Below are 14,019 nucleotides of genomic sequence, written 5' to 3'. Positions count from 1 at the left end.
TTCCTACGTAATGTTCTACCGATGTTACTACAAGATGTTTCACTGCACGATAGAACGGCAATGTACTTCCAACATGATGGATGCCCGGCACATGGCTCGCGTGCGGCTGAAGCGGAATTGAATAGCATATTTCATGACAGGTGGATTGGTCGTCGAAGCACGCTCACCTGATCTGACGTCCCCGGATTTCTTTCTGTGGGGAAAGTTGAAGGATATTTGCCATCGTGATCCACCGACAACGCCTAACAACATGCGTCAGCCCATTGTCAATGCATGTGCGAAAATTACGGAAGGCGAACTACTTTCTGTTGAGAGGAATGTCGTTGCACATATTGCCAAATGCATTGAGGTTGACGGACATCATTTTGAGCATTTATTGCATTAGTGTGGTATGTAAACGTAATCACGCTGTAACAGCATGCATTCTCAGAAATGATAAGTTCATAAAGGTGCATGTATCACATTGGAACAACCGAAATAAAATGTTCAAACCTGCCTTTTTCTTCCTTTATTGATTTTCAATTCCCCCCGAAGGGGGCGGGCTGGCAGCAGCTTAGTACGCTGCTCTACAGCCTACAGACTTTTTTAAAAACGGAAGAGGAAAAAACAGGCGATAAAACGGTGACTTAAAGTGTAAAATGGCGGAAAAATGCGGAAAGTTAAAACAGAAAGCAAAAGGGGTTGGCAAAGTTAATAAAATACACAGGAATCAGACAAGTAACATAGTAGACACACAATTAAAAAAACATGACGACAGTCTGGTTTCTGCTCGCAAGAGATAAAAAAATCACACCCAGCGACAGCCGTTGGCAACACTACCCAAAAGACACAACACGGAACACTCATTGTAAAAACACTCACTGTCAAACACAGCACGAGAATGGCGGCACAAAGTTGACACTCCCGAGCCAAAGGCAGATGGGGGGAAGGACCTGGAGGAGGGGGAAAAACAAGGAGGGAGGAACCTACCTTTGTTCTGTATTTTAATTCAAAAAACCTATCTGTTACCAACTGTTCGTCTAAAATTGTGAGCCATATGTTTGTGACTATTACAGCGCCATCTATAACAAAGCGAAAAAGTGGTACAGCTAAAACATTTATATTTCCTTACGTACTACACGAATATGTAATAAAAATGGGGGTTCCTATTTAAAAAAAAACGCAGCTGATATCCGTTTGACCTATGGCAGCGCCATCTAGCGGGCCAACTGTAGCGCCATCTGGTTTCCCCCTTCAAGCTAGACAAGTTTCGTGCTTTGTAGTTTTTTCGTTTGACACTTATTTCGTGAGATATTTGGCCCGGTCACGATCAATGGACCACCCTGTATATCGAAGGTCTGCGGCTATAGTGCGGCATGTTATACACTCCTGGAAATTGAAATAAGAACACCGTGAAGTCATTGTCCCGGGAAGGGGAAACTTTATTGACACATTCCTGGGGTCAGATACATCACATGATCACACTGACAGAACCACAGGCACATGGACACAGGCAACAGAGCATGCACAATGTCGGCACTAGTACAGTGTATATCCACCTTTCGCAGCAATGCAGGCTGCTATTCTCCCATGGAGACGATCGTAGAGATGCTGGATGTAGTCCTGTGGAACGGCTTGCCATGCCATTTCCACCTGGCGCCTCAGTTGGACCAGCGTTCGTGCTGGACGTGCAGACCGCGTGAGACGACGCTTCATCCAGTCCCAAACATGCTCAATGGGGGACAGATCCGGAGATCTTGCTGGCCAGGGTAGTTGACTTACACCTTCTAGAGCACGTTGGGTGGCACGGGATACATGCGGACGTGCATTGTCCTGTTGGAACAGCAAGTTCCCTTGCCGGTCTAGGAATGGTAGAACGATGGGTTCGATGACGGTTTGGATGTACCGTGCACTATTCAGTGTCCCCTCGACGAGCACCAGTGGTGTACGCCCAGTGTAAGAGATCGCTCCCCACACCAAGATGCCGGGTGTTGGCCCTGTGTGCCTCGGTCGTATGCAGTCCTGATTGTGGCGCTCACCTGCACGGCGCCAAACACGCATACGACCATCATTGGCACCAAGGCAGAAGCGACTCTCATCGCTGAAGACGACACGTCTCCATTCGTCCCTCCATTCACGCCTGTCGCGACACCACTGGAGGCGGGCTGCACGATGTTGGGGCGTGAGCGGAAGACGGCCTAACGGTGTGCGGGACCGTAGCCCAGCTTCATGGAGACGGTTGCGAATGGTCCTCGCCGATACCCCAGGAGCAACAGTGTCCCTAATTTGCTGGGAAGTGGCGGTGCGGTCCCCTACGGCACTGCGTAGGATCCTACGGTCTTGGCGTGCATCCGTGCGTCGCTGCGGTCCGGTCCCAGGTCGACGGGCACGTGCACCTTCCGCCGACCACTGGCGACAACATCGATGTACTGTGGAGACCTCACGCCCCACGTGTTCAGCAATTCGGCGGTACGTCCACCCGGCCTCCCGCATGCCCACTATACGCCCTCGCTCAAAGTCCGTCAACTGCACATACGATTCACGTCCACGTTGTCGCGGCATGCTACCAGTGTTAAAGACTGCGATGGAGCTCCGTATGCCACGGCAAACTGGCTGACACTGACGGCGGCGGTGCACAAATGCTGCGCAGTTAGCGCCATTCGACGGCCAACACCGCGGTTCCTGGTGTGTCCGCTGTGCCGTGCGTGTGATCATTGCTTGTACAGCCCTCTCGCAGTGTCCGGAGCAAGTATGGTGGGTCTGACACACCGGTGTCAATGTGTTCTTTTTTCCATTTCCAGGAGTGTAGTTGTTATCTGGTGGCATACTAGCCATGCAGATGTTTACTCGAAGCAAGAGCTATATTTACTGTCTTTACATAGCCCAAAACTGGATTTCGTACACAATTTCCCAATACTGCTTTTGGTTGGTCAATCTAAACTCTCCAAAATAGATTCTGGAAATCCGCTTTTTGCTACCGGTTTTCCATTTCCACAATCGGTTTTAGCTACCATGTAAACGCACAACCGTTTTTGAAAAGAGCTTTGACTGTCAGGTTACGATTTGTTTTAAAAAATATTCGGCTCATATAGACGAGGTGACTTTTTGCACAGCGAAGGAGAAGTAGAAATATTACACTGAGCATGAAGCTGTCTACTTCTAATACAGTATTTAATTGAAGAGAATTGCGATTGTGGCGAATAAATCAGAAACTGGAACAGATGATTTCCAGACGCCACATTTGACCGGGCCAGCAAATCTGCTTCACGCCTTAACATGTAAACGCGACAGCGAAAAACTGTTTCCGAAATTCGGGTTTCGTCTTTCGGATGATGTGTCGCGTGTAAACGTAGTGACTGTAAGTCTGGAGTCTTTCGTGACCGTTGTGACTGAAGTTAAAAATCTTCTGAGTTGTTAGGCCGCGTCATAGTTCTTCTAAACGGTCGACATATCGACCGCTGTGCTGGGATCTTCTTCAGGATCTTGTGGTGTCCACTGTTGCTTTAAATTAACAGCGGACAGCAAAAGATCCTGAAGAAGATCCCAGCACAGCGGTCGATATGTCGACCGTTTAGAAGAACTATGACGCGGCCCAATAACACAGAAGAATTTAACTTGAGGGCTGTATTAATTTGGTTATTTGCGTGCTGTGAGCGTGATTGATTCTGTATGTGCCATTGTGCAGAAGGATATCGTGATATTCTTACACTGTGAGTGTTACTGATTTTGTTTAATCCACTGTATCGAAAATCATCTTGTTATTTTACCGCGTGAGACTGAACTGTTTTGTATGTCATACTGTACAGAAAATTATATTCGAAATTTTCGTAGATAGACCTGTAGATGATATATGCTTGACATTGCCAAGGTTAGAGGGCGATCCAGATTAATGTAGAAACAGAAGTACAACTTCAAACAGCCAAAATCGCTATTGTACAGTATTTATTGTTATGGCCAGTTTCAGCAAACTAAGAACATAGACATTCATAAATTTTGCCTAGAACAGCATATGGAAGCATGTGCAACAGAAGTAGAATTTCACAAAAAATCCTTCATAATATTAAGTGTATATTGAGCACCTGCAGGTAACTTTTTTATTTTAAATTCAGTGCATTAGTATTTGTAAAATGACCCTTTCATATAGTGGTCATTAAAAAATGACGATCAATCCACTTGGTACCTGTGGAATGGTACATTAGCTTATTTGTTTTAGTTGTAAATATTTGTCATGTGTTGTTGTTTTTCTGACATGTTCTACATCTTGGAGGACCTCCTCACTATGGATCAATTGTAATGAAAGTAAATGTAATCTATGTTGGCATCATCAAATCTTCTGCAGTACATTTCACTGAATCTCGACCAAATGCATCTTACATCGTATCATATCACAGAACGATATTTCATGAACATGAGACCAATAGTATATCAGGAAGTCAAGCATAAAATAAGTATTCCATAAAACGATGTCTTTGTCTGCTGGTCCACGAACATCAGCTTGTATAATCACTGGAATGTGTAGGTTGTTTTATGTAATTGTCATTTAATGCTTGACTTGCTGATAAACTATTGTTCTATAATGTTATACGGTATAGGATCCATTTGGTCAAGATTAAGTGAAATGTACTGTAGATGGTATACCGCCAGTGGTATAGATTCTACCCACCACTTCATCAGTGATCTTATAAATTACGATGGAGTGATATCTAACCCTACTGCCTTATTTGACCTTAAGCCGTCCAAAACTCTTTTAAAATCTGATTCGATACTGGATCACCTATCTAATCCCTGTCGACTCCTGTTTCTACTTCTGTTACGTCATCATACAAGTGTCGCTCTTCTAGAGGCCTTCAATGTACTCTTTCCACCTATCCGCTGTCTCCTCTGCATTTAGCAATGGAATTCCAAGTGCAATATTAATTTTGGCGTCATTAATTTCAATTTCATCGAGAGTTGTTTTGACTTCTCTATATGCTGAGGCAATCCTTCCGACAATCATTTCTTTTCCGATTTCTTCACATTGTTCATTTTGCCTTAGCTTCCCTGCACTTCCTGTTTATTACATTCCTAAGTGAGTCGTATCGCTGTATTCCTGAATTTCCTTGAACATTTTTGTACTGCACTCTTCCATCGATCAACTGAAATATTTCTTCTGTTACCCATCTTTTCTTCGCAGTTACCTTCTTCGTACCTATGTTTTTCCTTCCAGCTTCTGTGACTGTCCTTTTTAGAGATGCCCATTGTTCTTCAACTGAACTGACTATGAGCTATTCCTTATCGTAGTATCTATAGGTTCAAAGAATTTCAAGAGTATGTCTTCACTCCTTTGCACTTCCATATCCACCTTCTTTGTGCATTGTTTTTACTGACTATACTCTTAAACTTCGGTCTACTCTCCATCACTACTAAATTCTGATCTGGGTCTGTATCTGCTCCTGGAGACATCTTACAATTCAGAATCTGATTTCCGAATCTCTCCCTGACCACAATGTAACCTAATGAAATCTTCCTGCATCTTCCGGCCGCTTCTAAGTGAACCTCCTCCTCTTGTGATTCTTGAACAGAGTATTCGCTATTACTAGCTGAAAGTTGTACTTGCTATCAAGCCCATATTTTTCCACACCTCTTTCTTCTACCCCTTCCCCTACACCGCACTCCAGTCACCCACAACTGTTGGATTTTCATCTCCCTTTGCGTACTAAACTACCCATTCAGTATCCCCACATGCTTTCTATTTCTCTTCATCTTCTTCTTGCGACGTCGGCATGTATACCGGAACTGTTGTCGGTGTTAGATTGCTGTCGATTCATGAGAACAACCCTATCACTGAGCTGTTCACAGTAATTCACTCTCTGCCTTACCATAACAGAATCTACTCCCGTTATACCATTTTCTGCTGCTGTTGATACTTCCATAGACTCATCTGACCAGAAATCCTTATTTTCGTTCCATTTCACTTCACTGGCCCTAGCTATATTTGAACTGAGCCTTAGTATTTTCCTTTTCAGGTTTTCTAGCTCCCATATCACGTTCAAACTTTTTACATTCCACGCCTCGACACGTACCGGGTGATCAAAAAGTCAGTATAAATTTGAAAACTTAATAAACCACGGAATAATGTAGATAGAGGGGTAAAAATTGACACACATGCTTGGAATGACATGGGGTTTTATTAGAACAAAAAAAAATTTCGCAAAGTGTCCGATAGATGGCATTGGACAGCAAAACGTCAGTGACTGCGCATGACAATCGTGTATAAAAGGAGCTGTAATGAGAGAGAGAATCAGATGCGCCAGCAGTCGCAGCATGTTGACGTTACCTGAAAAGGCGCTTTTAGTGAAGCTGTATTATCAGAATGGGGAATGTGCTAGTTCAGCGTTACGATCCTATCGCCATAGAAAGAGTATTCGAACGGGTAAAGGTCCGTTGACAAATGCAGCTGTGGCGAGAATGATTTCGAAGTTCGAAGCCATGGGTTGTTTAGACGATAGACCCCGTAGTGGCCGACCGAGCACAAGGTGTAATGCTGCTGAGACAATTCAGGAAGAAATGGAGACTGTATCGGGTTGGTCTATGCACGGGGAAGTCAGCGCTCGTGCAGTCGCACGTCGCACCAGCATTTCATACACCACTGTTTGGTTGGCACTGAGGCGTACCCTCCGATGCTATCCGTACAAAATCCATCGGCATCATGAACTGTTGATACGTGGCGATTTAGTGAAGCGGAGGGCATTTGCGGTGTGAGTGTTTCAAAAGATGGCAGAAGATGACGATTGGTTGAGTAACGTGGTGTGGACCGACGAAGCTCATTTCATGCTCCGAGGGTCTGTCAACGCCCACAACTGCAGAGTTTGGGCTATCAAAGATCCAGAACTGTCGTGGAAACTCTATAGCGCGACGAGAAAGTCACGGTATGGATTGGATATACCACATCTACCGTTATCGGGCCTTTTTTCTTGGAGGAAATGCATGATTCTGCTTTTGTAACTGCTACCGTGACGGGTGAGATGTACGCCGATATGTTACAGAATCGCTTCATCCCTAGCCTGGCTGATAAACACCTGCTGGAACGTACGATTTTATGCAGGATAGCGCTCCACCCCATATTGCTGGACGCGTGAAAGATCTCTTGCGCGCGTCGTTTGGTGATGATCGTGTGCTCAGCCGCCACTTTCGTCATGCTTGGCCTCCCAGGACACCAGACCTCAGTCCGTGCGATTATTGGCTTTGGGGTTACCTGAAGTCGCAAGTGTACTGTGATCGACCGACATATCTAGGGATGCTGGAAGACAACATCTGACGCCAATGCCTCACCATAACTCCGGACATGCTTTACAGTGCTGTTCACAACATTATGCCCCGACTACAGCTATTGTTGAGGAATGATGGTGGACTTGTTGAGCATTTCCTGTAAAGAACATCATCTTTGCTTTGTCTTACTTTGTTATTCTAATTATTGCTATTCTGATCAGATTAAGCGCCACCTGTCGGACGTTTTTGGAACTTTTTCGGTTCTAATAAAACCCCATGTCATTCCAAGCATTTGTGTCAATTTTTACCTCTCTATCTACATTATTCCGTGATTTATTCAGTTTTCAAATTTATAGTGACTTTTTGATCACCCGGTATAACGTTACCCTTTCGTTGGTTATTCAATCTTTTTTTCATGGCCAGCTCCCCCTTGGCAGTCCCCTCCTGGATAAAAATTGGCTTAAGCACGTATGCTCCTAAACCACTGGACCAATTTCAGTCAAATTTTACTGTCTGGAAGTAATCACTGTGGTTAGGAACCACCCACCTATCCAAGGCGTGGGAATGGTGGTGAAAAGGTAGTGTAGCCCATGACGCGAGAATACTCACACTTTAGTTATCCAGTATTTGAGAACGAGAGCACTAAGAAACTTGCAACGAACCTTACACATAATTTCACATCTGTATGAAACTTTTCTCGCTGAAGACTCCCACAAAATGATGAAAGCAAGAAAGTTTTTCGCTTACTACATTTTCTTTGTTCGTGCAGTGAAACTGCCACATGTAGCATGACGTTTTAATTTATTACTTCTTTAATATTAACTGTATTCGCAACAAATTTCGCAGACAATATTCACATATACCACTGAGTATACCAGAAAATTACATCACGGTGCGACACTTAGTTTAGGAGATACGACGTCATAAACGTTGAGATGCGTGAGGAACTACGGAATCGTGCACGACGTTTTAATTTAGTACTTCTTTACTACTAACTCTGTTAGCAACAAATTTCTCAAGCGGTATCCACATATACCGCTGAATGTACATATAGAAATATATCATTTTACTACTGATAGTTCAGGAGGTATGACGTCAAATTGTGAGATGCGAGAAAAAACTGCCACATCTTCATGACATTTTAATCAATTACTTCTTTGCTACTAACTCTATTCGCAACGCATTCACACACAGTATCTACATCTGCTGCTGATTACCTGGAAGAATATATCATTTTATGAAACTTAGTTCACGAGATATGACGTCATAAGCATTGAGCTGCGTGGAAATGAAACTGCACGGCGAAATTCACTAGATGTACAGGTGAACTATGTGTATAAATGCGCGTGAAATATGTTAATTATGTGTGAAATATATTTGACATATGAGTATGCGAACAAAGCCACGGATAAGAAGCCCACCCTAAACCCCTGGAACGATTTTATCAATTTGGGTAAACGTATAAGTTACAACCTGGAAAGAAATACTGTAAGGGCAAAACCATCAAGTTCCTACTGAGGTGATAATAGTACAAAAAGACAGAAGGGAGGGTGACGAGATCGACAGCAACATGGAGAAGGAAGAGATAGGAACATATAGGAGGAGAAGGGAATGGACAGATATAGGGGTGGGAAAAATGGAAGAGGGACGGGAGAGGAAGTGATGGACAGAGAGTGGGGAGAGGAGGAGGCAGACAGAGAGAGGAGAAAGGAGGAGATGGAGACAGAAAAGAAAGGGGAGGAGATGAACAGGGAGAGAGGGAGACAGAGCAAGTTGGAGGGGGAAGAAGAGATGGACGGGGGGGGGGGGGGGAGGAGGAGATGGACAGAGTGGGAAGGAGCGGGCTGACAGAGGGTGGAGGAGGTGATGTATAGAGGCAGGAGTAAGAGGAGATGCACAGGGAGTGGGGGGTATGGAAGAGGTGGACAGAGAGAGGGGGCGATGGGGTGGACAGACAGAGGAGGTTTTTAAGATGGACAGAGAAGTGACAGATGGAGGTTATGGACAGTGTCAAGAGACAGAGAGAGTAGGGAGGAGGAGGTGGGTAGCGAGAGGGGGTAAGAGGAGGTGGATAGAGAGAGGGGGAAGGAGGAGGTAGGCAGAGAGAGGTGGTAGGACAAACAGAGGAGGAGGGTGAGATGGACAGAGAGAAGGGGGAGGCTAAGATAGAGAGCTAGGGTGGAGGAGATGGACAGAGAGAGGGGAAGAGTAGATGGTCATAGAATGAAGGGAAGAGGAGATGGTGAGAGACATTGGGGAGGAGTAGATGGAAAGGATAGGCATAGACAGAGGGGGTTGATGGATGGAGAAGGTAGGAGGAGATTGGCAGAGGGGGGGGGGAGGAGATGCTCAGACAGAGGGGAGGAGGAGACAGAGATGAGGAGGACATGGAGGGAGGGGGAGATGGACAGAGAGAAGGGGGAGCACAAGAGAAATATGGGGTAGGAGGCAATGGACAGAGAGGGGGAGGAGGTTATCGACAGAGAGAAGGAGAGGAGGAGATGCTCAGAGAGACAGGGAAGGAGCACATGGACAGAGAGAGGGAAGGAGGAGTTGTGTGCAATGTATGTGACATATACACTACTGGCCATTAAAATTGCTACACCAAGAAGAAATGCAGATGATGAACGGGTATTCACTGGACAAATATATTACACTAGAACTGACATTTGATTACATTTTCACGCAATTTGGGTGCATAGATCCTGAGAAATCAGTACCCAGAACAACCACCTCTCGCCATAATAACGGCCTTGACACACCTGGGCATTGACTCAAACAGAACTTGGATGGCGTGTACAGGTACAGCTGCCCATGCAGCTTCAACACGATACTACACAGTTCATCAAGAGTAGCGACTGGCGTATTGTGACGAGCCAGTTGCTCGGCCACCATTGACCAGACGTTTCCAGTTGGTGAGAGATCTGGAGAATGTGCTGGCCAGGGCAGCAGTCGAACATTTTCTGTATCCAGAAAAGCCCGTACAGGACCTGCATAATGCGGTCGTGCATTATCCTGCTGAAATGTAGGGTTTCGCAGGGATCGAATGAAGGGTGGAGCCACGGGTCGTAACACATCTGAAATGTAACGTCCACTGTTCAAAGTGCCGTCAATGCCAACAAGAGGTGACCGAGACGTGTAACCAATCGCACCCCATACCATCACGATGATTTATTTATACATGTCCTGTTTGGATATGAAATTATTAAGTTCTTCTTTGCGTTCGAATAGTTGCCCTGCACTCTATTTCTAGCACGCTGGACAGCACACAGAATGACACATTGCACTGCACGGCGGTACTGACCTCGGGGTCGAAGTAGGCCAAGCAAGGGTATATGATACCATCATTGGGATCTAGGTAGTTCAGTGCACGCAGTTTGACGTTGAAGCGGGAGTCAGGGCCGTAGTCGTAGCAGCCGTTGCCTGCGAATCGACCGAACAGCTCCGGGGTCGTGGGGGCGTACTCTCGGTACACGCACAGCGCCGCCTCCTGCTGCGACGACGGCCAACACAGCACCTGCCGAAGAGTGGAACGTCAACAACATAGTCTGGCTACTCGTACCAAGGTACCTGTCTAATGAAGAAAATGATTCACCGCTTTAATGACGAACTCGATCCACTAAGTCAGATTTAGGTCGTGCACCTAAATTGTTGAGCACCATTACGTTTTGCACTTGCATGTTACTCTACCAATGTTATTTGTTTAAAAGTATACGACTAAATTTCCCATTTTGAGACTACTGGAGGGGCGATCTGTTTCACTTGTCAAAACATTCAACAACCTAGATCGCATAGATATTTATTTAAGACTACAGGTTTCGACAAACTTTGGTGTCAACCTTATATCTTGAAAATCTTTTTGTTGCAAAACACGCTCATTTTACGTTGGACTCCACCCCCCGCTGTCACCTGTGTAAAATCAGCACGTTATAAAAGGGTTGTCACAAGTAAAATACGGTACTTAAAAAGATAACATACCTTCTGGAAATGCACATGCCCATTTAAGATCCGTACCCAAAGACTGGAAAGTTGCACAGGTCACACCAATATTCAAGAAAGGTAATAGGAGTAATCCACTAAATTACAGACCCATATCGTTAACGTCGATATGCAGCAGCATTTTTGGACACATATTGTGTTCGAACATTATGAATTACCTCGAAGAAAACGGTCTATTGACACACATTCAACATGGGTTTAGAAAACATCGTTCCTGTGAAACACTAGCTCTTTATTCACAGGAAGTGCTGAGTGCTATTGACAAGGGATTTCAGATCGATTCCGTATTCCTGGATTTCCGGAAGGCTTTTGATACTGTACCACACAAGCGGCTCGTAGTGAAATTGCGTGCTTATGGAATATCGTCTCAGTTATGTGACTGGATTTGTGATTTCCTGTCAGAGAGGTCACAGTTCGTAGTAATTGACAGAAAGTCATCGAGTAAAACAGAAGTGATTTCTGACGTTCCCCAAGGTAGTGTTATAGGCCCTTTGCTGTTCCTTATCTATATAAAAGATTTGGAAGACAATCTGAGCAGCCGTCTTCGGTTGTTTGCCGATGACGAGATCGTTTACCGACTCATAAAGTCATCAGAAGATCAAAACAAACTGCAAAACGATTTGGAAAAGATATCTGAATGGTGCGAAAAGTGGCAGTTGACCCTAAATAACGAAAAGTGTGAGGTCATCCACGTGAGTGCTAAAAGAAACTCGTTAAACTTCGGTTACACGATAAATCAGTCTAATGTAAAAGCCGTAGATTCAATTAAATACCTAGGTATTACAATTACGAACAACTTAAATTGGAAGGAACAGATAGAAAATGTTGTGGGGAAGGCTAACCAAACTCTGCGTTTTATTGACAGAACACTTAGAAAATGTAACAGACCTACTAAGGAGACTGCATACACTACACTTGTCCGCACTCTTTTAGAATACTGCTGCGCGGTGTGGAATCCTTATCAAATAGGACTGATGGAGCACATCGAAAAAGTTCAAAGAAAGGCAGCACTTTTTGTATTATCGCGAAATATGGAAGAGAGTGTCACAGAAATGGTACAGGATTTGGGCTGGACATCATTAAAAGAAATGCTTTTTTCGTTGCGACGGAATCTTCCACGAAATTCCAATCACCAACTTTCTCCTTTGAATGCGAAAATATTTTGTTGACACCGACCTACACAGAGAGGAACGATCACCACGATAAAATAAGGGAAATCAGAGCTCGTACGGAAAGATATAGGTGTTCATTATTTCCGCGCGCTATACGAGATTGGAATAATAGAGAATTGTGAAGGTGGTTCGATGAACCCTCTGCCAGGCACTTAAATGTGATTTGCAGAGTATCCATGTAGATGCAGATGTAGAACTGATCAGCCAGAACACCGACGTACTATCAATATGAACTAGTGCAGGTGATAGCAGCGTCAAATGGCGAGGAATGACTGCTGGTCAGACACACACACGGTGTATGTGGTATCAGTGAGCTTGTTATCCATGTGTAGAATAGGGAAGGTGCCCGTTCTATCTGAATTTGACCGAAGGCAGATTGTGATGGCCAAGAGGCTCGGCACGAGCATTTCGGAAACTGCACGAGCTGTCCGGTGTTCGAGGAGTGCTGTGGTGAGTGTCTTTAACACGTGGCGAAACAAAAGTGAAACCATGTCCAGTCGTCGTGGGGTTGGAGGCTACTACTCATTACAGATGTCAGACGTCGAAGCCTAGCCAGGTTGGTAAAACAGGCCAGGCGGCGAACTATGGCCGAACTAACATCAGGCTTTAATGTTGGGCAGAGTACAAGTGTGGCTGAACAAACACAGAGAACTCCTAACGATGAGCCACCACAGCCGACAACCCATGTTAACAATATTACATTGACGACTGTGACTGAAATGGGCACGTGATCATCAGCACTGGACGTTGGCGCAGTGCGAGAGCGTTACATGGTCTGATGAATCTCGATACCCTGTTCGTCATGCCGATGGGGAGGGGGGGGGGGGGAGGGGGGCACAAATCCGCCGTCGTCCAGGGGACAGCTCCTTCACACCTGTACGGCAGGATGGAGACAAGCTGGTGGCGGCTCCATTAAGCTGTGGGGAACGTTCATATGGGCATCCATGGATCAAGTGCAGATCGTGCAAGGCACCACGACGGCCAAGGAGGATCGTACATTGGTTGCAGACCACGTACAACCCTTCATGACGACCATGTTTCCCGACGGCATTTCTCAACAAGAACACAAGGCCACGAGTATGGTGGAGTGGTTTGAGGAACACAGTGGCGAGTTCCAGATGATGTGCTGGCCACCCAATTCGACAGATCTCAACCCGATCGAACACATCTGGGATGTGCTGAACGTGGCGTCAGAGCTCATGACTTTGAACGTGATTTTCAAGTTGATTTTGAGGGTAAAGTGATTTTTCAAAAGGGGAATCCTAATATTTGATTCAGTATTAGAAAAAAAGAACTAAATCTTACGTATTATTAAAGGTCGTGGCTAGCTCACTGAAGGTCAAATAAGCAAATATTTTTTTTTTTAGTTCTAGTAGGGATTAACTTAGAATAGATTAGAGATACAGCAAAATACAATGTAAGATACAAATTGGAAAGAGCATTCCCAGGAATGGAGGTGAGGGCACTCATTAAACGACTTGTGAATCGAAGATTTACGTTTTATTTATTTTTGTTCTGTCTTGAAAATGCCATAATAACAGTTATGCTTTGTGATGTATTTATTTTTCCCAATAAACACAATAATTAAAATTTAAAGTTCATATCTCTGTTCGCTCTTTCC

The 14,019-nt window shown here is 44.8% G+C and overlaps 1 protein-coding gene across 1 annotated transcript in view; it reads right to left on the bottom strand.

Annotated features, from left to right (window-relative positions):
- Nucleotides 1-10,637, bottom strand: part of LOC124549370 (calcitonin gene-related peptide type 1 receptor-like) — a 125,667-nt gene extending 115,030 nt beyond the window's left edge. Inside the window, exon 1 of the mRNA XM_047125239.1 lies at nucleotides 10,532-10,637. The gene's annotated coding sequence lies outside the window, so the exon portion shown is untranslated. The remainder of the gene's footprint in view (nucleotides 1-10,531) is intronic.
- Nucleotides 10,638-14,019: the final 3,382 nt, after the last annotated feature.

This window comes from Schistocerca americana, chromosome 1 (genome assembly GCF_021461395.2).
Source record: "Schistocerca americana isolate TAMUIC-IGC-003095 chromosome 1, iqSchAmer2.1, whole genome shotgun sequence".
Taxonomy (NCBI): Eukaryota; Metazoa; Arthropoda; class Insecta; order Orthoptera; family Acrididae; genus Schistocerca; species Schistocerca americana.
This window is presented reverse-complemented; position numbering and strand designations above follow the sequence as displayed.